Below are 27,093 nucleotides of genomic sequence, written 5' to 3'. Positions count from 1 at the left end.
TTTAGTGTTTGAATTTGTTTATTGTTTATAAGGATCCCCATTATAGCTTTTTAGTCTAGTCTCTGGAGGGGGGTCTCCTGCACCCCCCGGAAATATACTTCTAATCAATGTTTTCTTATTGGAAAAAATGTGCGCAAAATGATGAGCTATGATAAAAAGTTGTCAAAATGTCCTATCTATCTCAAAACCCCCTTTTTGGTATATGGCTCTGGCGAAATTGTGTAAAGGCAAATATTAATTCACTAAAATTACATAAATAGACATGGTAGTCTGAAATTGGTCATGAAGTATCTTGACACATAGGGGTAAGTAGCAGAACAGGATTTGGCGGGTTGCTACCATTATATTCTTAAATATGACCCACATCATCCTCAAAAACACAAAAGAATATGGTGTCCGCTTGGCTAATAACAACAAAGATGGTTATTTTCCAACACATTATGGTGAGTATCACTGCCTCACTTGTATATAGAAAACTTCCCATATCCCTAAGCTTCAATTTGAGCCCAAGATAACCTTTCTATCTTGTAAATTAGTCTTTCTGTAGCCAAAATTCTGAACTATACCTCAAATCGGTGAAAATTGTATATTTAGTCAGTATCAGCTATACATTTGGAATACATGAATGAATGACTGAGTTTGAACTGACTCCACATCATGGAATATTTATTACTTGAATAAGCTATGTTAAAAAGTTTGCAAAGTGTCCCATCTACCATTTTTATGCAAATGAGTGCCTCCATTATCAAAATAATCGATTTTCACTATATCTCAGCCAATATTGCACTTAAATGAACAAATAAGGTGTCTAGACCTATGTTTTGAGGGTCAAGGATCTCAGTGAAACTACTACTTGTGACCACATGTGCCCGTGGCATGCTGGTGTACAAATCAGTGCCGATTAAATATCTATCTCGTCGGCTTCTTGTCCATGCTCTCCAGACAGTGTCAAGGAGATCAACCAGTGAGGTTGGTAGGACTGCACCGCAGGACACACTGGATTAAAAAACTCAACCACCCCTGTCCTTCATCATAGGGTTTTGGTTTTTCCAAAAAAGCTTCATCAGCTCGCTTGTATAAGGCAACACGGTGGTTCTCTTCAGAGCAGAGTAGCATGGAGCAAGACGAGCCAGGTCAACTTTAGATTTAGAAATGAGTTTGTCATCTGCCCCCACCACTCTTTCACTGAAGACTCACAATTCAAATAGCTCTAGCCAAGCCATGTGGCTCATCGGGCAGGAGCCTATCAAGTACACTCCCTGGCATGACTAGTATGTACCAAAGGGACCCTTTGGTATATACTATACCTCAAATTGGTGAACATTGTATATTCAGTCAGTATCAGCTATAGGCCTACATTTTGAATTAATAACTGAGTTTGAACTGACTCCACATTATGGAATATTTCTTACTTGAATAAGCTACGGTATGTTATAAAGTTGGCAAAGTGTCCAATCTACCATTTTTATGCAAATGAGTGTCACCATTATTAAGACAATCGATTTTCACTATATCTATATTGCACTTAAATGAACAAATAAGGTGTCTAGACCTATGTTTTGAGGGTCTCAGTTAACCTATTCTTAAAGTGACCACATGTGCCCGTGGCATGCTAGTGTACAAATCAGTTACATTACAATAAAGTCACATTTATACGTAAGAGATACCAATATTGCATATAACATCTAGACAGGTGCTGTGTTTTTAAGCAAGCTTTATAATTTAGAATATACTGTAGAATAACATCACAAACTAAAAACATCCTTAGTATGAACAATAGTATACGGCAGTATACACACTAGACTATAGAATGGCCTGCAATATGCAGTACAAAATTCAAACATTCACACAATCCTGTAACAGTATTCCATCCTATTCCTGTACACACTCAAAGGCAAAAATGTAAGCAACAGTGTACAAACAGTGACCACCCTAGCCTGCACCATAAAGGACAAAATGCACAGTCACATGAATGAGTCATCGTGTTCATAGAACTCATCAGTCTTCTTTGTCTGCTTGTCCATGGTCTCCAATGACAAGGATTTTCAACCATCTCTGCCCTTAATATGGTTTTGGTTTTTCCACAATAGCTTCATCAGCTACATCAGCTATCGTGCAACACGATGGTTCTCTTCAGAGCAGAGTAGCATGGAGGAAGACGAGCCAGGTCAACTTTAACCCACCATTATCCACAGCAACTTGGCACGGGTGACGTCCACTGGGGCGGCGGTGGCTCAGGGGTAGAGTGGCTGGATGGTAACCAAAAGTTGCCAGTTCAAACCCGGGCTCCCCCAGAGTTAGTGTCGAAGTGTCCTCCTTGAGCAAGACCCCTAACGGCTCCTGGTGTGCAGTTTGGTGCCTTGCATGGTTTCCGCTGCCATCAGTGTATGAATGTGTGTGTGAATGGGTGAATGTAATGCACAATCTCTGTAAAGCGCCTTGGATAAAAGCGCTTTATAAATCCACCATTTACCATACTGAAGACTCGCAACTCTGTCCATACAGCAGACAGATTAATTGCTCCAACTATACTAATTAAGGATCTGTTCTATATAGTGTAGCAAAAGGCACATTTCAAGGACCCCCATAACCCTTACAGTTCCATTTGTACATTCAGAGTTCAGAGATGCACACCCGTAAGGGGCCCTGGATATCAACAGCTCAGTGGCCTTGTGGTCAGAGCATTTGCCTTGAGCCTGGGAGGTCAGGGTTCGATCCCCGGCTGGGTCATACCAAAGACTCTGAAAAATGGAACCCAGTACCTCCCTGCTTGTCCCTGCTTGACACTCAGCATCAAGGGTTGGATTGGGGTAAGTCCCTGCTACATACTAGCGTCATGTCCAGGGGGTGTACTTGTACATCAAGCTGCCTCCCACTACAGAAACGGGAGATAGGCTCCTGCCCTATGGGCCTCATGGCTCCGCAAGGCTTACAGGTCCATTTGGTTCCATTTTTTACACTCTAGAGTTACACACCCGTAAGAGGCCCTGGATATCATCAACAGCTCAGCGTCCACCCTGAGACTGGATGGTCAGGGGTTCGATCCCCAGCTGGGTAATACCAAAGGGTCCCTGCGACATACTAGTAATGCCAGGGAGTGTACTTGTTAGGCTCCTGACCGATGAGCCACATGGCTTGGCTAGAGCTATTTGAATTGTGAGTCTTCAGTGAAAGAGTGGTGGGGGCAGATGACAAACTCATTTCTAAATCTAAAGTTGACCTGGCTCGTCTTGCTCCATGCTACTCTGCTCTGAAGAGAACCACCGTGTTGCCTTATACAAGCGAGCTGATGAAGCTTTTTTGGAAAAACCAAAACCCTATGATGAAGGACAGGGGTGGTTGAGTTTTTTAATCCAGTGTGTCCTGCGGTGCAGTCCTACCAACCTCACTGGTTGATCTCCTTGACACTGTCTGGAGAGCATGGACAAGAAGCTGACGAGATAGATATTTAATCGGCACTGATTTGTACACCAGCATGCCACGGGCACATGTGGTCACTTTAAGAATAGTTTCACTGAGATCCTTGACCCTCAAAACATAGGTCTAGACACCTTATTTGTTCATTTAAGTGCAATATTGGCTGAGATATAGTGAAAATCGATTATTTTGATAATGGAGGCACTCATTTGCATAAAAATGGTAGATGGGACACTTTGCAAACTTTTTAACATAGCTTATTCAAGTAAGAAATATTCCATGATGTGGAGTCAGTTCAAACTCAGTCATTCATTAATTTATTCCAAATGTATAGCTGATACTGACTAAATATACAATTTTCATCGATTTGAGGTATAGTTCAGAATTTTGGCTACATAAAGACTAATTTACAAGATAGAAAGGTTATCTTGGGCTCAAATTGAAGCTTAGGGATATGGGAAGTTTTCTATATACAAGTGAGGCAGTGATACTCACCATAATGTGTTGGAAAATAACCATCTTTGTTGTTATTAGCCAATAACACCATATTTTTTTGTCTTTTTGAGGATGATGTGGGTCATATTTAAGAATATAATGGTAGCAACCCCCCAAATCCTGTCCTGCTACTTACCCCTATGTGTCAAGATACTTCATGACCAATTTCAGACTACCATGTCTATTTATGTAATTTTAGTGAATTAATATTTGCCTTTACACAATTTCGCCAGAGCCATATACCAAAAAGGGGGTTTTGAGGTAGGTGGGACATTTTGACAACTTTTTATCATAGCTCATCATTTTCAGCACATTTTTTCCAATAAGAAAACACTGATTAGAAGTATATTTCCGGGGGGTGCAGGAGACCCCCCTCCAGAGACTGTACTATTTGCCTTGAAACAAGCTAGTCTTCCTGGGGTCTGACACAGACAAACATTTAACATTTAACAAAGGCAATACTTACAATTGTTTACAAACACTATAACTCAAAATAAAACATAGTAAAACAAAATATAAAATAAGAAATAAAAAACCATAGGAGAAATTAAAAAACAAAGAAAAACATAGCAAAAAAATCACTTTCAACAAATACATACATTTGAATTATTATCTTCCCATGGGTTACTGCAGTATGGTTTACATAAGGTGTTCTTTGTTTGTTGATGAAATTGTCAGCATATTTAGTCTTAGTTTTAGTCGTCATATAGTATATATACTTAAAAGTATATATACTTTTCATTTAGATTCCATTTAGTTTTCTCCTTTTTTTTTTTATATATATTTTTTATCCCACGATTTTGTAACCCATTTTTCACCCCTGTGTCAATCATCTAATGTGATCCTGGGCTCTACACACCCTCCACCAACCTAGTCCCCATATATGGGGGACAAGGGGAGACCAACCTAGTCCCCATATATGGGGGACAAGGGGAGACCAACCTAGTCCCCATATATGGGGGACAAGGGGAGACCAACCTAGTCCCCATATGTGGGGGACAAGGGGAGAGCAACGGACTTGAACTCATGCTTCCTTCATGCCTGAGTGTCCAAGTTGCTCCTTTACACCTGACAGGGGGGAGTTTCCCTGGTTGGACGTATATAGCGCGTGGAAGGAACACGTTATTCCAACCAGTTCCTTTCCCCTCCATCAGGCGCCCCGGCTGGCCAGGGGGGGGCAGTATAGAGACCAGTTCCTTTCCCCTCCCATCAGGCGCCCCGGCTGGCCAGGGGGAGGCAGTTTAGAGACCAGGATTGCAATTGATTTATAAAGCAAATATCTCTGCACTGGGGAAATTGCCAACATAACGATATACGGTATGAAATATTAAATGTATCCGTTTGTAAGAAGAGATCCTTAATAGACAAGGTTCTCCCGCTCAGCTCCGTTTGCTAGAACCAGTGTTGTTTTTGGCGAGACATTTCTATTTTAGTTTTAGTCATAGTCTTTGGACTGAAACTTCATTTAGTTTTAGTCACATTTTAGTCACCTGGAATTGGAATGTCTTAGTGTTGGTCTAGTTTTAGTCGACTAAATGTCATGAGATTTTAGTCGACTAAATCTACAGTTGATTTAGTCGACTAAAATGTATTTTGGCGGGCCTTGATGCCGTCGTAATGAGTGTTTTTACACTTGCTGAAAATAGCCGATCTACAAGCTCACAACGCATTGCGTTGCGACGCGTTGTGAGCTTGTAGATCTGCTATTTTCAGCATGCAACCAAGTGTAAAATGACTTATACTGGATCTCTTGTCCACTAGTCCCTTCTTAACATTTTAGTCTAGTTTCTATTTGTCGACGAAATTGTCAGTATATTTAGTCTTAGTTTTAGTCACCATAGCTTAGTTTTCATTTAGTTTCCATTAGTTTTTGTCAGTGGAAAAAGGTAGTCGACGAACATTTTTCGTCTTAGTTTTAGTCGACGAAAACAACACTGGCTAGAACTGAAGTAGACGCTGATTATACGAGGGCAGTTGTTCTAAAATAAAGTGTTTAAACTGTAGCCTAAAGATAGACTAATACCATAATATAAACTAAAGTGTTTAAACTGTAGCCTAAAGATAGACTAATACCATAATATAAACTAAAGTGTTTAAACTGTAGCCTAAAGTTAGACTAATACCATAATATAAACTAAAGTGTTTAAACTGTAGCCTAAAGATAGACTAATACCATAATATAAACTAAAGTGTTTAAACTGTAGCCTACCATGCACTTATTGAGCCTAAAGATAGACTAATACCATAATATAAACTAAAGTGTTTAAACTGTAGCCTACCATGCACTTATTGAGCCTAAAGATAGACTAATAACATAATATAAGAATATAAGAAGATCTGAGGTTTATTTGTCAAACATAGTTCTTATATGAAGCGATCTAAACCCCCCCCCCCCCCCCCCCCCCCCCCCCCCTATGGGGATTACAATGCAACTAAAAACAAACACATGAACCTGTGTGCTACTGGCGCCCTCTACTGACAGTGACGTCAGACTTCGGTGCTCTATAATACAGTCCATCTAGTGATTCATCAAGTTGAGGAAGAAAAGGATATAGAATGTGGAACGCACATCTCTGAAGAACTCCATGTTGGCCATAATTAGAAGAACCTTTTCTTCCAAGTATCACACAGTGGTTCAAGGAATTATGTTTATGTTTACCTTTGGAAAAGATTGCAGACATTCTTAAGGACAAACAGGAGGTGTGGGGCCGTTTTATAAGTTACATAAAGAACAATAATTTGTCTCATTTAATGGATGGAGCTGAAGAGTAGTGTTGTTGTTGTTGTTGTTGTGTTGTTTCTTTAGGTTAGTGTTGTTTTGCTTTCTTTATAGTAGTAATTGTATTGTCTCGTAATGTTCATTGTTGTTTTCTCTATGTTTGTATTGTCATTTGTGTGTAAAAAAGAAAATAAATACATTGTTTAAAAAAAAAGAAGAACCTTTTTTAAATGTACGTAAATAACTATTTATGCCGTTATACAAATCCTCGAGATGAGATCACATGTTGAATTTGCAAAGCTCGGCCTGGTGCCCTTATTACTAAATCATTAATTTATTCATTTATTCATTAATTTATTACTATATCATTAATTTATTAATGTATTCATTAATTTATTACTAAATCAAATACATATAGAGAACATAGAGAAGCTTCAGAGACGGGCTACTAAACTAATACAAGGGCTGAAAGAAGTGTCATATGAAGAAAGGTTAATAATAATAATTAAAGGACCACTTCACCACTTTTAAACCTATCTTCATATAATAGGTCCTCACTAATAATCTTGAAAAAAATGACGCAATTGTTTTTCTACTCGGTCTGTGTCTCATAGGAGGGCTGTGGGCAGTTCAGAAACCAGTCTGTGTCTCATAGGAGGGCTGTGGGCAGTTCAGAAACCAGTCTGTGTCTCATAGGAGGGCTGTGGGCAGTTCAGAAACCAGTCTGTGTCTCATAGGAGGGCTGTGGGCAGTTCAGAAACCAGTCTGTGTCTCATAGGAGGGCTGTGGGCAGTTCAGAAACCAGTCTGTGTCTCATAGGAGGGCTGTGGGCAGTTCAGAAACCAGTCTGTGTCTCATAGGAGGGCTGTGGGCAGTTCAGAAACCAGTCTGTGTCTCATAGGAGGGCTGTGGGCAGTTCAGAAACCGTCTTCCAGTGACATCATCGATGGGGAATATACAAGCTAATAGAAACTGCAGGCTTTCTAGTCCTGAAAAGTTGCATTGCGAAAATGGAAGCCATCGTTCTCACGATAATGAAAATCTGAACATTTTTGTAAAAGAAATCTTGTTTAAAAAAAAAATCTGCCTAATGATGATGTCACTGGAAGACGGTTTCTAAACTGCCCACAGCCCTCCTATGAGACACAGACTGAACGGGAACCCATTTTGGTGTGAGCATCATGTCGTGCTTTAGCTATTGAAAAATAGCAGATCTACAAGCTCATAGCTATGAGCTTGTAGGTCTGCTATTTTTGAAAAATCGAAGAACGACTGACATTTTTAGAATCTGATCTCAGGTCAGAATGGGTTAATCAGACCAGTGTGTGTCCAGTGGAAACCTCGTATGAATCTGATCTCAGGTCAGAATGGGTTAAGACACTTACAGTTACCAACGTTAGTGTACAGGAGGGACGCACAGAGGAGATATGATCCAGGTCTATACATTAAGACACTTACAGTTACCAACGTTAGTGTACAGGAGGAGGAGGAGATATGATCCATACATTAAGACACTTACAGTTACCAACGTTAGTGTACAGGAGGAGGAGGAGATATGATCCATACATTAAGACACTTACAGTTACCAACGTTAGTGTACAGGAGGAGGAGGAGTTATGATCCAGGTCTATACATTAAGACACTTACAGTTACCAACGTTAGTGTACAGGAGGAAGAGGAGATATGATCCATACATTAAGACACTTACAGTTACCAAATATGTTAGTGTACAGGAGGAGGAGGAGATATGATCCATACATTAAGACACTTACAGTTACCAACGTTAGTGTACAGGAGGAGGAAGAGATATGATCCATACATTAAGACACTTACAGTTACCAACGTTAGTGTACAGGAGGAGGAGGAGATATGATCCATACATTAAGACACTTACAGTTACCAACGTTAGTGTACAGGAGGAGGAGGAGATATGATCCATACATTAAGACACTTACAGTTACCAACGTTAGTGTACAGGAGGAGGAGGAGATATGATCCATACATTAAGACACTTACAGTTACCAACGTTAGTGTACAGGAGGGACAGAGGAGATATGATCCAGGTCTATACATTAAGATACTTACAGTTACCAACGTTAGTGTACAGGAGGAGGAGATATGATCCATACATTAAGACACTTACAGTTACCAACGTTAGTGTACAGGAGGGACAGAGGAGTTATGATCCAGGTCTATACATTAAGATACTTACAGTTACCAACGTTAGTGTACAGGAGGAGGAGGAGATATGATCCAGGTCTATACATTAAGACACTTACAGTTACCAACGTTAGTGTACAGGAGGAGGAGTTATGATCCAGGTCTTTGTTCACCAGATAGATAATATATGACTTTACAGCCGAGCCCGGTGTCCATTTCTGGGACAGCAGGTATGAGTTGAGAGGGAATTCCCTTAAACCCATTCTGACCTGAGATCAGATTCATACGAGGTTTCCGCTGGACACACACACTGGTCTGATTAACCCATTCTGACCCGAGATCAGATTAAAAAAAAAAATGTCAGCCGTTCTTCGATTTTTCAAAAAATAGCAGACCTACAAGCTCTTCCTCCTCCTGTACACTAACGTTGGTAACTGTAAGTGTCTTAATGTATGGATCATATCTCCTCCTCCTCCTGTACACTAACATATTTGGTAACTAAAAAATATGGGGAAGCAGCTTTTTGCTTCTACGGGCCGTCGGCATGGAACAAACTCCCACTGTACCTTCGTCAGGCAGCCTCTGTAGACATTTTTAAAGCTCAGCTCAAGACCCACTTCTACAACATTGCCTTTAATTGATCTTTTATTTTTTATTTTTCATGTCCTCACTGTAACTGCTTGTTTTTTAATGTCGTTGCCTTGCTTTTATTTTATTCTCCATTGTTCTGTAAAGCACTTTGAGCTGCATTTCATGTCATGAAAGGTGCTATACAAATAAAGTTTTATTATTATTATTATTATTATTATTATTATTATTATTACCTCAGTGCACCTTGACAAACTCACCCAAAACTACATAGAAATCAATCCGGACACTTCTATCATCAATAAGCATTTATTTGATGTTATAGTTTCAGAAATGCTTCCAGAGCATTAGGAATATAATAATAACATGTGTAGCTGCTTATGAACGCTATAGACATTTACAATGTACTTTATGAACGCTATAGACATTTACAATGTACTTTATGAACGCTAGACATTTACAATGTACTTTATGAACGCTAATGTACTTTATGAACGCTGCTAGACATTTACAATTGTATACGTCAATATTGTAACAAGAACATTACAGAGTACAACTGATCCAATTTTTTTATCTTTTTATTTTTTTTATGAAATAAAATACATGGAAAAAGTAATAAAAAACATGGCCTCCTCACGCATCAGAAGGACAATATCAGCCACCAGAAGCAGAGACGTGTGTTTCCAACCAGTCTAACGTTCATCAGAAGGACAATATCAGCCACCAGAAGCAGAGACGTGTTTCCAACCAGTCTAACGTTCATCAGAAGGACAATATCAGTCACCAGAAACAGAGACGTGTGTTTCCAACCAGTCTAACGTTCATCAGAAGGACAATATCAGCCACCAGAAGCAGAGACGTGTGTTTCCAACCAGTCTAACGTTCATCAGAAGGACAATATCAGCCACCAGAAGCAGAGACGTGTGTTTCCAACCAGTCTAACGTTCATTAGAAGGACAATATCAGCCACCAGAAACAGAGACGTGTGTTTCCAACCAGTCTAACGTTCATCAGAAGGACAATATCAGCCACCAGAAGCAGAGACGTGTGTTTCAAACCAGTCTAACGTTCATTAGAAGGACAATATCAGCCACCAGAAACAGAGACGTGTGTTTCCAACCAGTCTAACGTTCATTAGAAGGACAATATCAGTCACCAGAAGCAGAGACGTGTGTTTCCAACCAGTCTAACGTTCATCAGAAGGACAATATCAGACACCAGAAGCAGAGATGTGTGTTTCCAACCAGTCTAACGTTCATCAGAAGGACAATATCAGTCACCAGAAGCAGAGACGTGTGTTTCCAACCAGTCTAACGTTCATTAGAAGGACAATATCAGCCACCAGAAGCAGAGACGTGTGTTTCCAACCAGTCTAACGTTCATCAGAAGGACAATATCAGCCACCAGAAGCAGAGACGTGTGTTTCCAACCAGTCTAACGTTCATTAGAAGGACAATATCAGCCACCAGAAACAGAGACGTGTGTTTCCAACCAGTCTAACGTTCATCAGAAGGACAATATCAGCCACCAGAAGCAGAGACGTGTGTTTCAAACCAGTCTAACGTTCATTAGAAGGACAATATCAGCCACCAGAAACAGAGACGTGTGTTTCCAACCAGTCTAACGTTCATTAGAAGGACAATATCAGTCACCAGAAGCAGAGACGTGTGTTTCCAACCAGTCTAACGTTCATCAGAAGGACAATATCAGACACCAGAAGCAGAGATGTGTTTCCAACCAGTCTAACGTTCATCAGAAGGACAATATCAGTCACCAGAAGCAGAGACGTGTGTTTCCAACCAGTCTAACGTTCATTAGAAGGACAATATCAGTCACCAGAAGCAGAGACGTGTGTTTCCAACCAGTCTAACGTTCATTAGAAGGACAATATCAGTCACCAGAAGCAGAGACGTGTGTTATGAGAGGGTCAATACACCTGGGGAGGCGTGGCTGTCTGCGTGGTCGTTATGAGAGGGTCAATACACCTGGTGAGGCGTGGCTGTCTGCGTGGCTGTCTGCGTGGTCATTATGAGAGGGTCCATATACACCTGGTGAGGCGTGGAGGCGTAGCGCGCCACCGATCTGCTATGTCTCTCTCTCTCTTAAACAATCTCTCTCTCTCTCTCTCTCTCTCTCTTATAAACAATGTCTCTCTCTCTCTCTCTCTCTCTCTCTCTCTCTCTCTCTCTCTCTCTCTCTCTCTCTCTCTGATCAGAGACGTTGTCTGTCCTAACAAAGACACACTGAGGAGGAGTCATTAAGAACCATAAACCCAGGGTAGAGAGCTTCAGTGAATCTGGTCTGGAAGGTATAAAGGTGTGTCAGTGAGTCAGAGGACACTTCATAGAAGGACAGAGTCCCTGCAGGGCAGTCTAGATGCACTGCTACTCTGTAGACAGACTGACCGCTCTCATCCACTGCTCTGCTGGAGACAGAGGGAACAAACGGGAGGGGAGTATCCCTACTATTGTGAAAGACAGAGTAACCGCCTCTATAACAGAACAGACTCCAGGAATGATCATTCCATCCAAGCGGCCCATCCTCTCCTCTCCTGCTGATTGCTCTGTAAGCCCCTCCTATCCCAACCCCTCCCCTCCTCTCTACCTCCCACAGGTAACGGCCTCCAGAAAGACCCTCTGAACACAGAACCTGATGAACATCATCCCTAAATCTATCAGGGTGGTCAGCGTATGGCTGAAGCTCCTCCCCCCCCTTTGACCTTGTGACCTTCCTGTTGTCGTCAGACAGACAGAGTGTTCTGCTTGCTGTGTTTGGGTCCAGAGTGAGACGATGGGAATCTGATGAGAAAACAACACAGTAGAAAACATTAAATATTAAACATATTTATACCTGTCTCACCCTCCTCCACCACAGCTACCACCTGTCTCACCCTCCTCCACCCCGGCTACCACCTGTCTCACCCTCCTCCACCCCCGCTATCACCTGTCTCACCCTCCTCCACCCCGCTACAAGCTGTCTCACCCTCCTCCACCCCCGCTATCACCTGTCTCACCCTCCTCCACCCCAGCTACCACCTGTCTCACCCTCCTCCACCCCCGCTATCACCTGTCTCACCCTCCTCCACACCAGCTACCATCTGTCTCACCCTCCTCCACCCCCGCTACCACCTGTCTCACCCTCCTCCACCCCAGCTACCACCTGTCTCACCCTACTCCACCCCCGCTACCACCTGTCTCACCCTCCTCCACCCCGCTACCACCTGTCTCACCCTCCTCCACCCCGCTACCACCTGTCTCACCCTCCTCCACCCCGCTACCACCTGTCTCACCCTCCTCCACCCCGCTACCACCTGTCTCACCCTCCTCCACCCCAGCTACCACCTGTCTCACCCTCCTCCACCCCAGCTACCACCTGTCTCACCCTCCTCCACCCCGCTACCACCTGTCTCACCCTCCTCCACCCCGCTACCACTTGTCTCACCCTCCTCCACCCCGCTACAAGCTGTCTCACCCTCCTCCACCCCGCTACCACCTGTCTCACCCTCCTCCACCCCGCTACCAACTGTCTCACCCTCCTCCACCCCGCTACCACCTGTCTCACCCTCCTCCACCCCGCTACCACTTGTCTCACCCTCCTCCACCCCGCTACAAGCTGTCTCACCCTCCTCCACCCCGCTACCACCTGTCTCACCCTCCTCCACCCCGCTACCAACTGTCTCACCCTCCTCCACCCCGCTACCACCTGTCTCACCCTCCTCCACCCCAGCTACCACCCGTCGTTTTGGATCTGCAGTTTAGGTACGGGGGATTCGGAGTCCCTATGGTTGGGACTGATGTGTGTGTGTGTGTGTGTGTGTGTGTGTGTGTGTGTGTGTGTGTGTGTGGTTACCAACCAGCATGAACAGACAGAGTGGTGTATGTGTGTGATTGGGTAATTTCTAGGAGGACAAGTGATGACCAGTGTTGCATCACAATGCGTTGTAGAATAGAAGCTTGTAAAAGCTTGTAGATCTGCTATTTTCAGCATGTAGCCAAGTGTAAAATCAACCATTACTATATGACGACATAAAGGCCGCCAAAATACATTGTAATTGCCTAAATCAATTGTAGATTTAGTCGACTAAAATCTCATGATATTTAGTCAACTAAAACTAGACTAACACAAAAACATTTCAGATGACTAAAATATAACTAAAACTCAATTAAGCTTTATTCAAAAGTCTATGACTAAACTACAATCTAAACGTTGCTGTTAAAATCAACACTGATACGTTTTGCAGAAAACCTATTAACCCATTAAGACCTGAGACCAGATTCTACAAAATGTACTTTTCCGTTTTCTGAACTTGAGTAAATGTACTTAGTTACTTTGCACCACTGCACATGCCAGTAGCAACACATAGCGGACGGACGGACGGACGGACGGACAGACAGACAGACAGACAGACAGACAGACAGACAGACACTCACATTGTGTAGTGAGTTGAGGATTAGTCCAGAGTTCTCCTCCATGTTTAACTCTGTAGGAAGTAGAACAACAATGCATCAATGTCTGACTGTCTAACACAACGTCTCTGACACTACAGTGTTTCTGCTACCCTTATCTTCACCAGGGCAGGCAGCCTGACCGGACAAACTCACTGCCACCTGGCTTGGACCAGAGGACGTTAAAATACTGTTGTATTTCTAATATGATTCCTTCCCATGGTACTGGCCAGCAGGCTGTGGTCATACAACGATACACTGAGGACACTCAAATGGAAACTGTTATGAAATGACTGAGAGGGAACCTTCTGTGTCCTCTCCTGTTAGACCTGCTATTTCAGCTTGTAGATCTGATGTTTGAGCTTGTAGATCTGCTAATTGAGCTTGTAGATCTGCTTTATGAGTTCTCAGAATGAAAAATTACAGTTTACATGTGAAGTATGCTACAATATAATCTTTTCATATAATTGTATTGTTTCAATAAAAAGTATATTCCTTACATCCAGCATTATTAATTTGTGTGTAAGTATTAACTAAATCAATCAATTTAAAGTTGACTTGAGGGAGTAATGTTCAGATGTGCAGAGTGGGAAGTCGGTCACAATGGTATAGGAGGGGCTAGCGCCCCTCAAAAATACATGTCATCATAATTATGATTCCAAACTCTAGTCTATGAGGTCATAGATTACCCTGGATTCCATATTTGGGCATGCCTCACATGGAACTCCATGTATGGGCATGAAAGGGACACAGACAGACAGACAGACAGACAGACAGACAGACAGACAGACAGAGTCTACTCACTTGAGCGTTTCCAGTCCAGAGAAGTTCTCCAGTCCAGACACCGGCAAGACGTTGAAGGTCAAGTCTAATTCTCTCAGATGAGGATTAGATCTGAGAGCTGAGGCCAGAAGTTCACAGCTTCTCTCTGACAACCAGCAGTTCATCAGTCTAAATGAGAAATAAAACACCACATGTTTGATTGCCTGCTATAAAAGACATTATTCTGGATAGAAGACAGTGAAGCTGATAACTGGTGATGTCACAGACACAAGAAGGACATCTGCTGGAGCAAAAGACAATACAATTAGTTTTATTATCGGCTATGTTTTTAAACATGTTGATAAATCATGAAAAATGCTAAAATGTTCTCTTACGGGGTCACTAGAAGACCCCCCCCATGCTAATTTTCCCAGTCAATCACTTAATCCACAATACGCGCCTGACTGTACCTTATCATTATTCTCGTCAAAGTGTGTTACTATGATATCAACCTTATTCACACATATTCAATATTAATACTATAATCACATAAATCAATAATATCTGACCGTAGAGTCTCCAGTCTACAATGTGGACTCCTCAGTGCGTCACAGAGCAGGTCCATATATGGCTCCAGGTCGTTGTAACTGATGTCCAGGTGTCTCAGATGGGACGGATTAGAACTGAGAGCTGAAGCCACAACTTCAATGTGTTCCTTCTCGAGCTTTACGCCAAAACCAACAAGTCTGTAATGACAGATTAAATGTAAAATCAGAGATGATCAAAACAGGTCAGACCAAGTTCACTGTCAAGGAAGTAAACTGAGAGATCTTCTATTGCAGATCTACAAGCTCACATTGTGTCACATTGCGATGTTGCAGATCGGCTATTTTCAAAAACATATTTAAGTAAAATAATTGACAATAATAAATTAACACAATTATGGTGTGGGGGTCCCTGGCACACAATGTATTCAGATAGAGGTCTGTTACACATAATACATATTAATTCATACAAAGTCCTTGGTTTGAGAACCACTGGTTTACATTAAACACTGCAGAATGAACCAGCAGTTGTGTCCAAGCAGTCTTTTAACACATTTAGACCTGAGGCCGATTCTTAGAAAATGGCTTCATCACAGTTTTCTGAAAAACCCTGTTTCTATGTTCAGTTAACTAGTTCGCAAACTATTTCATGTCAAGGACCACCAGAATTATATGTAATTGGCTGCGGACCCCCATCTGAAAATATGTTGTTTCAGGGACCCCCCCAGAAGCAAAGATTTGAGTTAAAAATGTTTGCTCTGAAAAGAGCAAAGATTTGCGCCACATTTTCACGATAAGAAAAATAGCAGATCTACAAGCTTGTAGCGCGGCACGCTATGAGCTTGTAGATCGGATTTTTTTCAAAAGTTATGTATGTATGTAGTATGACATACTACATACTAACATATATATCGCGGCACTAGGTGTGGCGCTACGAGCTTGTAGTTCTGCTATTTTTCAATACTTGTTCAGTACTTGCTGTATAACATAATGCTTAAACACCAAAAAGGGTTCCCGTCCGAAATGGGTTAATTTGTGATGATTCCACCTGTGTGCGTGCGTGCGTCCGTCTGTCCGTCCATACATGCGTGTGTACAGTAGGCATGTGTGTGTGTGCGTGCGTGCATGTCTGTTTATTATTTGTATTAGTTTTTAATGAATGAATGTAGTAGTTATAATCATTTTAAATATAGTATTTGTAATGAATGAATACAGTATTAATATATGAGTGAATGGTGCTCAGTCATTTTGTTATTCACAGGACTACTAACCTGGCTGTTGTGCAGTTCCTCACAGCTGGGATCAGTCTCAGTCGCCCTGCCCGGTCTGTGTTGTATTTGTCCAGGTCCAACTCCTCCAGAACCTGCTCTGACATCAGCAGCATGGAGGCCAGAGCTGAACACTGGGTCTCAGAGAGTTCCTTCCCTGATCTGCTCTCTGACTCCAGGTACTGTTGGATCCCCTGACTTACTGACGGGTCGTTCATCTCCATCAGACATTGGAAGATGTTGATGCATCTGTCAGGAGAGCAGTCACGGACATTCATCTTCTTCAGGTTGTTGATGGCTCTCTGGATCTCCTCTGGACTGTTCTTTGTCTGACCCAGCAGACCTCCTAACAGACTCTGGTTGGACTGCAGTGAGAGACCATGAAGGAAGCGGACAAAGAGGTCAAGGTGGCCACTCTCACTCTTCAGGGATTTTTCCATGGCTCTCTCCAGGAAGTCATCCAGGGTAATTTCTTCTTTTCCTCCCAGGAATGTCTTCAGTACCTCCATGTTCTTCTGTGTGAAACAGTGGAACAGGTAGACTGCAGCCAGGAACTCCTGGATGCTCAGGTGAACAAAGCAGTAGACTGTTTTGTGGTGAGAAGCACCGTCTACTCTGAAGAATGATGTGCACATGCCTGACTCTAGCACGGCCTTGTTCACATCAAGACCACAGGCTTCCAGGTCTTTCTGGTAGAACAGGATCTGATCTTCGATCATTTGGTTAAATGCCAACTCGCCCAGCTTCAGAATGAACGGTCCTTCTGCCTTCATGAGCTCCTCTTTTATCTTTTCCGTCGTCTTATCTGATTCACCATACTTCTTCTCCATCTGCTTCGTCAGAGCCGTCAGGAATTCACAGTACATCTGAACCAAGGTCTCAGGGAGCTGGTCTTCCATGTTTCTGTGCTGCACAACAAAAGCAAGGATCCAACAGAAGACTGGGATTTCACACATAGTGGAGAGGATCTTTGATTTCTTGATGTGTGAGATGATTAAGCTGGTCATCGAGTTGGCCTTGTCCTCATCATTGAAGATCTTCATGAACCTCTTCTTGAAGTACTCCCTCTTCTGGTCATCTGTGATGAACCCTCTTATTTCTGTCATCCTGTCAACAAGATCCAGTCGATCAGGGATCTGATCCACTGCTGCAGGCCGTGAGGTGATCCAGATGCGAGCGGAGTGAAGCAGTTCACCCTTGATCAGGTTTACAATCAGCTCCTCGACCGGCAGGGATTCCTCAACATTCGTGATGATGGAATCTTTCTCGAAATCCAACGGAAGCCTGTTTTCATCGAGCCCATCAATCATGAACATGACTTTGCAGGGACATGTTTTGTAGTCGTTTGACTCCTGCACTATTCTGAAGATGTCATTCAGTGCTTCTTCCGTAATCCCTCTGGTTTCCTTGACACATTCGTGAAGTAGCTTCGCCAGAGAAAAGCTTTCTCCCTCGTGAAGATTTAACTGGCGGAACGTCAATGGGAACACGAGATGGGGGTCTCGGGGGAAACGGTCCATGGTCCAGTCGTGAATAAATTTGTGTAAGAGGAAGGATTTTCCAATTCCTGCGACACCAACAGTGAGCACTACTCTTTCATTTATTCCAGAATTATACAATTCCCAGAGTTGGATTGGTTCGTCCAGTCCTGCCCTGTTCATCTCCATCTGTCTGACCTCATGATACCTGTGCATGCTTGTGAAGCTGGTGTTTATGTTGTAGATCGGGACACAGACGTCGTCAAACTTCATCTTGGACTCATTGTCCAATTTTACACATAGATATGCATCTTTCATCTTGTTCTGAAGCTTGCGTTCGTAGCCAGTAATGGAACCGCCTGCTATTTTCACCAACAGATCTGTAATGAACAAAGCACTTCTTAAACAGCTTCAGGAGAAAGAGATCTGCCAGATCAAGCTCTACAAAACAATATAACATTTACCATGTCAATCTTTCTTTTCAATAACATGTTTGTTAACAATGTTGTTAAACTCTAAGTTTGGCAGAATTAACTATGGACCTTCTGATTCCCAGAATGCCTCTCTACCCAGTGCTGTGATAAGACACTGTGACTGTTTCCATGACCATGTTTCTTAGACCTTTCTGCTGTGATAAGACACTGTTTCCATGACCATGTTTCTTAGACCTTTCTGCTGTGATAAGACACTGTTTCCATGACCATGTTTCTTAGACCTTTCTGCTGTGATAAGACACTGTTTCCATGACCGTGTTTCTTAGACCTTTCTGCTGTGATAAGACACTTATTGTCAGCTCACCTTCAGCAGAGGCAGATGCAGCTTCTGCTTCGGGTTGTGATGGAAGAGACTGAGTGGACCTGCTGTGGAATGAAGAACATGTTATACTGACTATGAATTCATCTACCGATCCTATAGAAATACTACATGTTATACTGACTATGAATTCATCTACCAATCCTATAGAAATACTACATGTTATGCTGACTATGAATTCATCTACAAATCCTATAGAAATACTACATGTTATACTGACTATAGAAATACTACATGTTATGTTATGAATTCATCTACAAATCCTATAGAAATACTACATGTTATACTGACTATGAATTCATCTACCAATCCTATAGAAATACTACATGTTATACTGACTATAGAAATACTACATGTTAAGCCCACCACACACCGGCTGCGTTCCCCGCGCGTCGCCGCGCGGCGGACACAGCCGCCTCCATTATTTTCAATGAACCTATCGCACACCGGCTGCGTCCGACGCGCGCTGGCGCGCGGTCACGCCTCGGCAATACTGTGCCGTGGCGGTACGTGCGGCGGTCGCAGCCGGTGTGTGGTGGGCTTTATACTGACTATGTATACATCTACCAATCCTATAGAAATACTACATGTTATGCTGACTATGAATTCATCTACCAATCCTATAGAAATACTACATGTTATACTGACTATGAATTCATCTACCAATCCTATAGAAATACTACATGTTATACTGACTATGAATTCATCTACCAATCCTATAGAAATACTACATGTTATACTGACTATGTATTCATCTACCAATGTCGCAATGTTAGCATCACAATGCGTGCTACATGTAACATTAGCATCACAATACGTGCTACATGTAATGTTAGCATCACAATGCGACGTGCTACATGTAACGTTAGCATCACAATGTGTGCTACATGTAACGTTAGCATCACAATGCGTGCTACATGTAACGTTAGAATCACAATGTGTGCTACATGTAACGTTAGCATCACAATGTGTGCTACATGTAACGTTAGCATCACAATATGTGCTAAAGGTAACGTTAGCATCACAATGCATGTTACATGTAACATTAGCATCACAATGAAAAACTACAACCCTGTCATGATTATGAACATCCTGGCTAAAAATAACACTGCTAGTTTAAAAGGATCTCTGGCTAATAAGACTTAAATACGCCTTAAAGCATTATACTTCTATAACTAACCAGGGATCCTTTTAAGAATCAGGATCAACGTGTGACTGTGGAGCATAGTGAGTGTACATTATCTTGTACTGATGTTAAAATGTACATTAACTTGTATTATCTTACAGAACTTCATAGAAAATTAATTGAAATCACAATTACTCACAGATCCTCTAGAAGGAGATTCTCGTGTGTCTCAAGACATTGTCGGAAAATGTCTTTAGACGTGCTGGAGTTCAGGAGCGCATAGAGTTCCCTCATCCTCTCCTCAATGGTGGACTTGGACCTCACTTTATTGTAGTCCTCTGTGGTGATGATCGTCTGCTCAAGGAGCAGATCCAGGATGGGATTCAGCCTGGTCACTCTCTGAATGAGCACTGCCCGGTGTTGGTCAACAAAGTGACCCGCTGAAGATAAGTGGAATGAACATTGGTTGGTAGTTGTTGTTGTTGGTGAAACTGCCAGTATTTCCCTCCACACCAAATGTCTTCTTCCCTCTAAGACCCCCTTTACACGAGAACGATGTTCATAAGAACGGCAGAAAAACGTATCGTTTGCTGGGGTCCACTTAGATGAGAATGGCGTTTTCAAAACACAACAAAGTGAAACCACCTATCAAAGAGTGGAAGTCTTTGTATTGTGGAGTCACACCCCCCCCCCCCCCTGACAAGGTGAGTGTCCCCAAAAGGGAGAGAAAAAGAAAGTTAACACTGTGCGCCTACTAGAGCACGCCTCCAGGGAGGAGCTACCTACTAGAGCACGCCTCCAGGGAGGAGCTACCTACTAGAGCACGCCTCCAGGGAGGAGCTACCTACTAGAGCACGCCTCCAGGGAGGAGCTACCTACTAGAGCACGCCTCCAGGGAGGAGCTACCCACTAGAGCACGCCTCCAGGGAGGAGCTACCTACTAGAGCACGCCTCCAGGGAGGAGCTACCTACTAGAGCACGCCTCCAGGGAGGAGCTACCTACTAGAGCACGCCTCCAGGGAGGAGCTACCCACTAGAGCACGCCTCCAGGGAGGAGCTACCTACTAGAGCACGCCTCCAGGGAGGAGCTACCTACTAGAGCACGCCTCCAGGGAGGAGCTACCCACTAGAGCACGCCTCCAGGGAGGAGCTACCTACTAGAGCACGCCTCCAGGGAGGAGCTACCTACTAGAGCACGCCTCCAGGGAGGAGCTACCTACTAGAGCACGCCTCCAGGGAGGAGCTACCCACTAGAGCACGCCTCCAGGGAGGAGCTACCCACTAGAGCACGCCTCCAGGGAGGAGCGCACTGACTGCGCTCGTCTGTATATGTTTTTCTGTCCTGAACTAATGGAACTCTCTTTCAGTGACAAGGAGACCGCCAAGGACAAGAATCCCATTCTGTTCATTATTGTGCCCTCCCAGGCTTACAGTACGTTGAGTCTGACTTTCTGTTCATTATTGTGCCCTCCCAGGCTTACAGTACGTTGAGTCTGACCCCTCCCAGGCTTACAGTACGTTGAGTCTGACCCCTCCCAGGCTTACAGTACGTTGAGTCTGACCCCTCCCAGGCTTACAGTACGTTGAGTCTGACTTTCTGTTCATTATTGTGCCCTCCCAGGCTTACAGTACGTTGAGTCTGACTTTCTGTTCATTATTGTGCCCTCCCAGGCTTACAGTACGTTGAGTCTGACCCCTCCCAGGCTTACAGTACGTTGAGTCTGACTTGCTCCCTGTTTAAGTTTGTTCAATAAACACCCTTGAAACCGTCCCATCCTTGTCTTGGTTCTGGTAACAGACGCACGACCGCCCGCCCGCCCCCCTGCCTGCCAGCCAGCCAGTCAACCAGCGCGCACACACACACACACACACACACACACACACACACACACACACACACACACACACACTCAGCTCACCTTCAGCTGCTCCTGCTCCTGTAGACGTTGCACTTGACATTGGTGGGTCAGCGGCTGTAGCTCCATGCTGGTCTGATGTCAGAAAAGACAAAAGTCCAAAGTAAGAGCTTGAACAGATCTACAAGCTCACACTATTAAATATAAAAGGTTTTAAAGTTAAATCCGACTTCCCCTAAGCCTGCAGTAACAGACACCCTGTTACATGTATTTTTCAGAATGGACAAAATTATTATAATTTTTCAATACAGAATGAGATCATATCGACATCGGTAATCTCGGTTATCGGCCAAAATGTCTCATCGGCACATCCCTAATAGTCAATAATCAGTTTATAAGACATCTATTCATAGATTCAACACAGCTGAGAACAGTTGAATCAGGGGAGGATTATCCAACGGCCCAGGGGCCTCTGAGCTAGGGGGGCCTCTGAGCTAGGAGGGGCCTCTGAGCTAGCGGGGCCCCTGAGCTAGGGGGGCCCTGAGCTAGGAGGGGGCCCTGAGCTAGGGGGGCCCTGAGCTAGGGGGGGGGGGCGTCAGCTAAGGGGACCCCTGAGCTAGGAGGGGCCTCTGAGCTAGGAGGGGCCCCTGAGCTAGGGGGGCCCCTGAGCTAGGAGGGGCCTCTGAGCTAGGAGGGGCCTCTGAGCTAGGAGGGGCCCCTGAGCTAGGAGGGGCCCCTGAGCTAGAAGGGGCCTCTGAGCTAGGAGGGGCCTCTGAGCTAGAAGGGGCCTCTGAGCTAGGAGGGGCCTCTGAGCTAGGAGGGGCCCCTGAGCTAGGAGGGGCCTCTGAGCTAGGAGGGGCCTCTGAGCTTCAGCCTCTGTGTGACCGCGTTGCTGTCACACGGAGGCTCAAGCTCACGGGCCCCCCTAGCTCAGGGGCCCCCCTAGCTCAGGGGCCCCCCTAGCTTACGGGCCCCCCTAGCTCAGGGCCCCCCCTAGCTCACGCCCCCCCCTAGCTCAGGGGCCCCTCTAGCTCAGGGGCCCCCCTAGCTCACGGGCCCCCCTAGCTCAGGGCCCCCCCTAGCTCACGCCCCCCCTAGCTCAGGGGCCCCCCTAGCTCACGCCCCCCCCTAGCTCAGGGGCCCCCCTAGCTCAGGGGCCCCCCTAGCTCAGGGGCCCCCCTAGCTCACGGGCCCCCCTAGCTCAGGGCCCCCCCTAGCTCACGCCCCCCCCTAGCTCAGGGGCCCCCCTAGCTCACGCCCCCCCCCCTAGCTCAGGGGCCCCCCTAGCTCAGGGCCCCCCTAGCTCAGGGGCCCCCCTAGCTCAGGGGCCCCCCTAGCTTACGGGCCCCCCTAGCTCAGGGCCCCCCCTAGCTCACGCCCCCCCCCCCTAGCTCAGGGGCCCCCCTAGCTCACGCCCCCCCCCCTAGCTCACGCCCCCCCCTAGCTCAGGGGCCCCTCTAGCTCAGGGGCCCCTCTAGCTCAGGGGCCCCCCTAGCTCACGCCCCCCCCTAGCTCAGGGGCCCCCCTAGCTCACGCCCCCCCCCCTAGCTCACGCCCCCCCCCTAGCTCAGGGCCCCCCTAAACCGAAAACAAAAAGCTCTATATTGTGACCGTAATAATTGATTTAGAGAACAACATGACACATTGCAATGTGTTGTGAGCTTGTAAATCTGCTATTTGTGGATAATGTTCTCCTCGGAATAGGGAAGCTGGGGTTCAAATGGTTAATCAGTTTATTGAAGACATCTATTCATAGTTTCAGCTCACCTTCAGCTTTAGAGACTCCTCCACTTGTTGACGTTGAACTTGACATTGTTGGGTCAGCGCCTGTAGCTTCATGCTGGTCTGTTGTCACAGCTACTGTTGAGTTACAAAAGACAACAGAATTGTATAAGAAACCTGCTGTTACCAGGCAGTAATTAACTATTATCTGGCTATTAAACTGATGTTAAGTTGATTGCATTAAGGTTTAGCAAGGTAATTAACTGTTATTGCAGCAGGGAAGAATGTATTAGTAGGTCAAGTGAGTACTCAAGTTCAAATGCTTCCAGAAAGCAAACATTATATTTGATTCTTTCCTTGCTGTCTAACCACAATCTCCCCTTTGAAGTGTTTAAACACATGCCCTAGATGAGCACACAATCTCCCCTTTGAAGTGTCTAAACACATGCACTAGATGAGCACACAATCTCCCCTTTGAAGTGTTTAAACACATGCACTAGATGAGCACACAATCTCCCCTTTGAAGTGTCTAAACACATGCACTAGATGAGCACACAATCTCCCCTTTGAAGTGTCTAAACACTTGCACTAGATGAGCACACAATCTCCCCTTTGAAGTGTCTAAACACATGCACTAGATGAGCACACAATCTCCCCTTTGAAGTGTCTAAACACATGCACTAGATGAGCACACAATCTCCCCTTTGAACCGTCTCCCATGTAAGACACCATGAAAGATGTCCTCCTTTGGCCAGGGATAGACCGTATGAGGTTCACCTACCTTTGGCCATGTGTGGTAACCTGTGCAGTAGATCATTCCTGTGGATCTTCTTCAGAACATTCGCCATGATCTGAGGAGCATGACCGGGGTAGCTCAGCACCATCAGATGAGCGATGCCCTTCTTGTTGTTCTTCTCAAGGAGGCACTGTGGGATTAGAAACTCTGGGGTTGGAAGCGGTGGGAGAGGAACGAGGCCTTCAAAGATATCAGGGAGAGGAACGAGGCCTTCAAAGATATCAGGGTGTTGCAAGTGAACCTTGAAGTCCTCGAACTCGCTGGCTTTCAGCTCCTTCAGAGTCTTCAAGATGTGTTCCTCAAGTAAATCCATGGATGGTTCCTGGGGCAAACGGAGAGAGGATGTTAACATCTCAGCTTTGTTCTCTAAAGCCGTGTTCACAATGAAAGACACAATAATCATATTTCTAGTCACTTGAATGGAGTTCATTCAATCACTGCACAATGCACATACTATGGGAACAGTACGGAATTCACACAGGGTGACGTGTCTAGTGCGGTAGTATAGTAGCATAGATAGTGCATAGTGACACTGCAACCTCATCCTTCCTCTCCTCTATCTCATCTGCATTCGACCAACACTGCCCGCTCTCATCCAGGCCAGCTCGCTCATGTCCACCGGCTCCCTGGCTATCTGAAACTCTCAGATCTGAACGAACACCTCTAAGGGCAGCCGAAAGAAAGTGGCACAAGTCAAAGCTACCAGATGACCTTTCACACTTTCACTCACTCCTCTCTGCCTTTGCCCACTCACTAACCACTGCTAAAACCTCCTTCTACCACACCAAAATCCAATCCTGTACTTCTAACCCAAGGAAGCTCTTCTCCACTTTCACCTCCCTCCTTAAACCCCCTCCCCCCACTCAACCCTCATCCCTCACTGCTGATGTTTTTGTCAACTACTTCGAGAAGAAGGTTGATGATATCAGCAGCTCCTTTCCTCCCCTCCCACATAAAGTGGCATCTGACTCAACCAACACCAACTCCTTCTCTCCTCTTTCCCCAGACGAGGTTCTACAACTAGTAACATCCTCTAGACCTACCACTTGTCCTCTTGACCCTGTCCCGTCTCCAATCTTCCAGACCATCGCACCTGATCTGCTCCCCTTCATCACCTCCATCATCAACACCTCAGTAACCTCAGGCTGCGTCCCATCTGCCCTCAAGTCAGCCAGAGTAACACCACTCCTCAAAAAACCAACCCTTGACCCCTCAGATGTCAAGAACTACAGACCGGTATCACTCCTTTCATTTATTTCTAAAACCATTGAACGTGTCGTCTCCAACCAGCTCTCTCTCCATCTCTCACAGAACAACCTGCTGGATCCCAACCAGTCCGGATTCAAGAAGGCCCACTCCACAGAAACTGCCCTGCTGGCAGTCACAGAAGCACTACATGCTGCCCAAGCTGCTTCCCACTCTGCAGTACTGATTCTCCTAGACCTATCAGCAGCATTTGACACAGTGAACCACCAGCTGCTCCTAGAAACCCTAGCGGAGCTAGGCATCGGTGGAACGGCACTAAAGTGGTTCTCCTCCTACCTCACCGATCGGACCTACCAGGTTTCCTGGAAAGGTCTGCTATCATCCCCCCGAACCCTCCAAACTGGGGTCCCACAGGGATCTGTACTTGGTCCCCTCCTTTTCTCACTGTACACTAAATCCCTTGGCACTATCATCTCTGCTCACAATATATCCTATCACTGCTACGCCGATGACACACAACTGTTCCTATCCTTCCCCCCCTCTGCCACTCAGGTGGAAGAGCGCATCACTGCATGCCTGGCTGACATATCACAGTGGATGTCCTCCAACCACCTCAAGCTGAACCCAGACAAGACTGAGCTTCTCTTCTTCCCAGCTAAGTCCTGCCCTATGCGGGAGCTAACTATTTCCGTAGACAACGCCCTGGTAACGTCTGTCCCAACAGCCAGGAATCTTGGTGTTGTCCTGGACAGTCAGCTCTCGTTCAAAGCTCACATCACAGCTGTCACTCGATCATGTAGGTTCACACTCTATAACATACGACGAATTAGACCGTTCCTCACCCAGGAATCAGCCCAGCTCCTAATCCAGACAACAGTCTTGTCAAAACTCGACTATTGTAACTCCCTCCTTACTGGCCTACCAGCATGTGCACTTAAGCCTCTCCAGCTGATCCAAAATGCAGCAGCTCGCTTGGTCTTCAACCAGCCAAAATTCTCACATGTCTCCCCCCTGCTCCGCTCCCTCCACTGGCTCCCGGTCGCTGCCCGCACAGAATACAAAACTCTGATGCTGGCATTCAAAGCAACCAAAGGTATGGCTCCCCCATATCTTACAAGTATGATTGAACCCTACAAACCCTCCCGCGCACTCAGATCAGCCAACGCAGGGAAACTGGAAGTACCCTCACTAAAAACGCCGGGACAACGCTCCACACGTCCCAAACTCTTCTCCCTTCTGGCTCCAAAACTGTGGAATGCACTTCCCATTGCAGTCAGAACTGCAGCATCACTCCCAATCTTCCGCCGTAGCCTGAAAACCCACCTTTTCAGACTCCATCATGGCCCATAGCACTTACCCTAACCCCTTACATAGCATTTCTGTTGGCTTAGATAGCATTTGACACAGACTTATAGCATGTTATGTAGACAGCACTATAATTGTATTGTATATAGTCATAGCACGCCATAGTACATATGTATAGCATAGTAGTGAATATGTATAGTTTATTATGTATAGTGTATGTATAGTTTCATCATATAGATATTCCACTGTTACCTTCTTATCTTACGCATGTTTCATGATAAATGCTTTTATGTGATGTATTCCCATGCTTTTGTTCTTGCCTAAATGTAAGTCGCTCTGGATTAAGAGCGTCTGCTAAATGCCTAAATTGTAAATTGTAAATTGTTTGTAGA

The sequence above is a fragment of the Protomyctophum parallelum genome (genome assembly GCF_964188405.1).
Source record: "Protomyctophum parallelum genome assembly, chromosome: 9".
Taxonomy (NCBI): Eukaryota; Metazoa; Chordata; class Actinopteri; order Myctophiformes; family Myctophidae; genus Protomyctophum; species Protomyctophum parallelum.
This window is presented reverse-complemented; position numbering follows the sequence as displayed.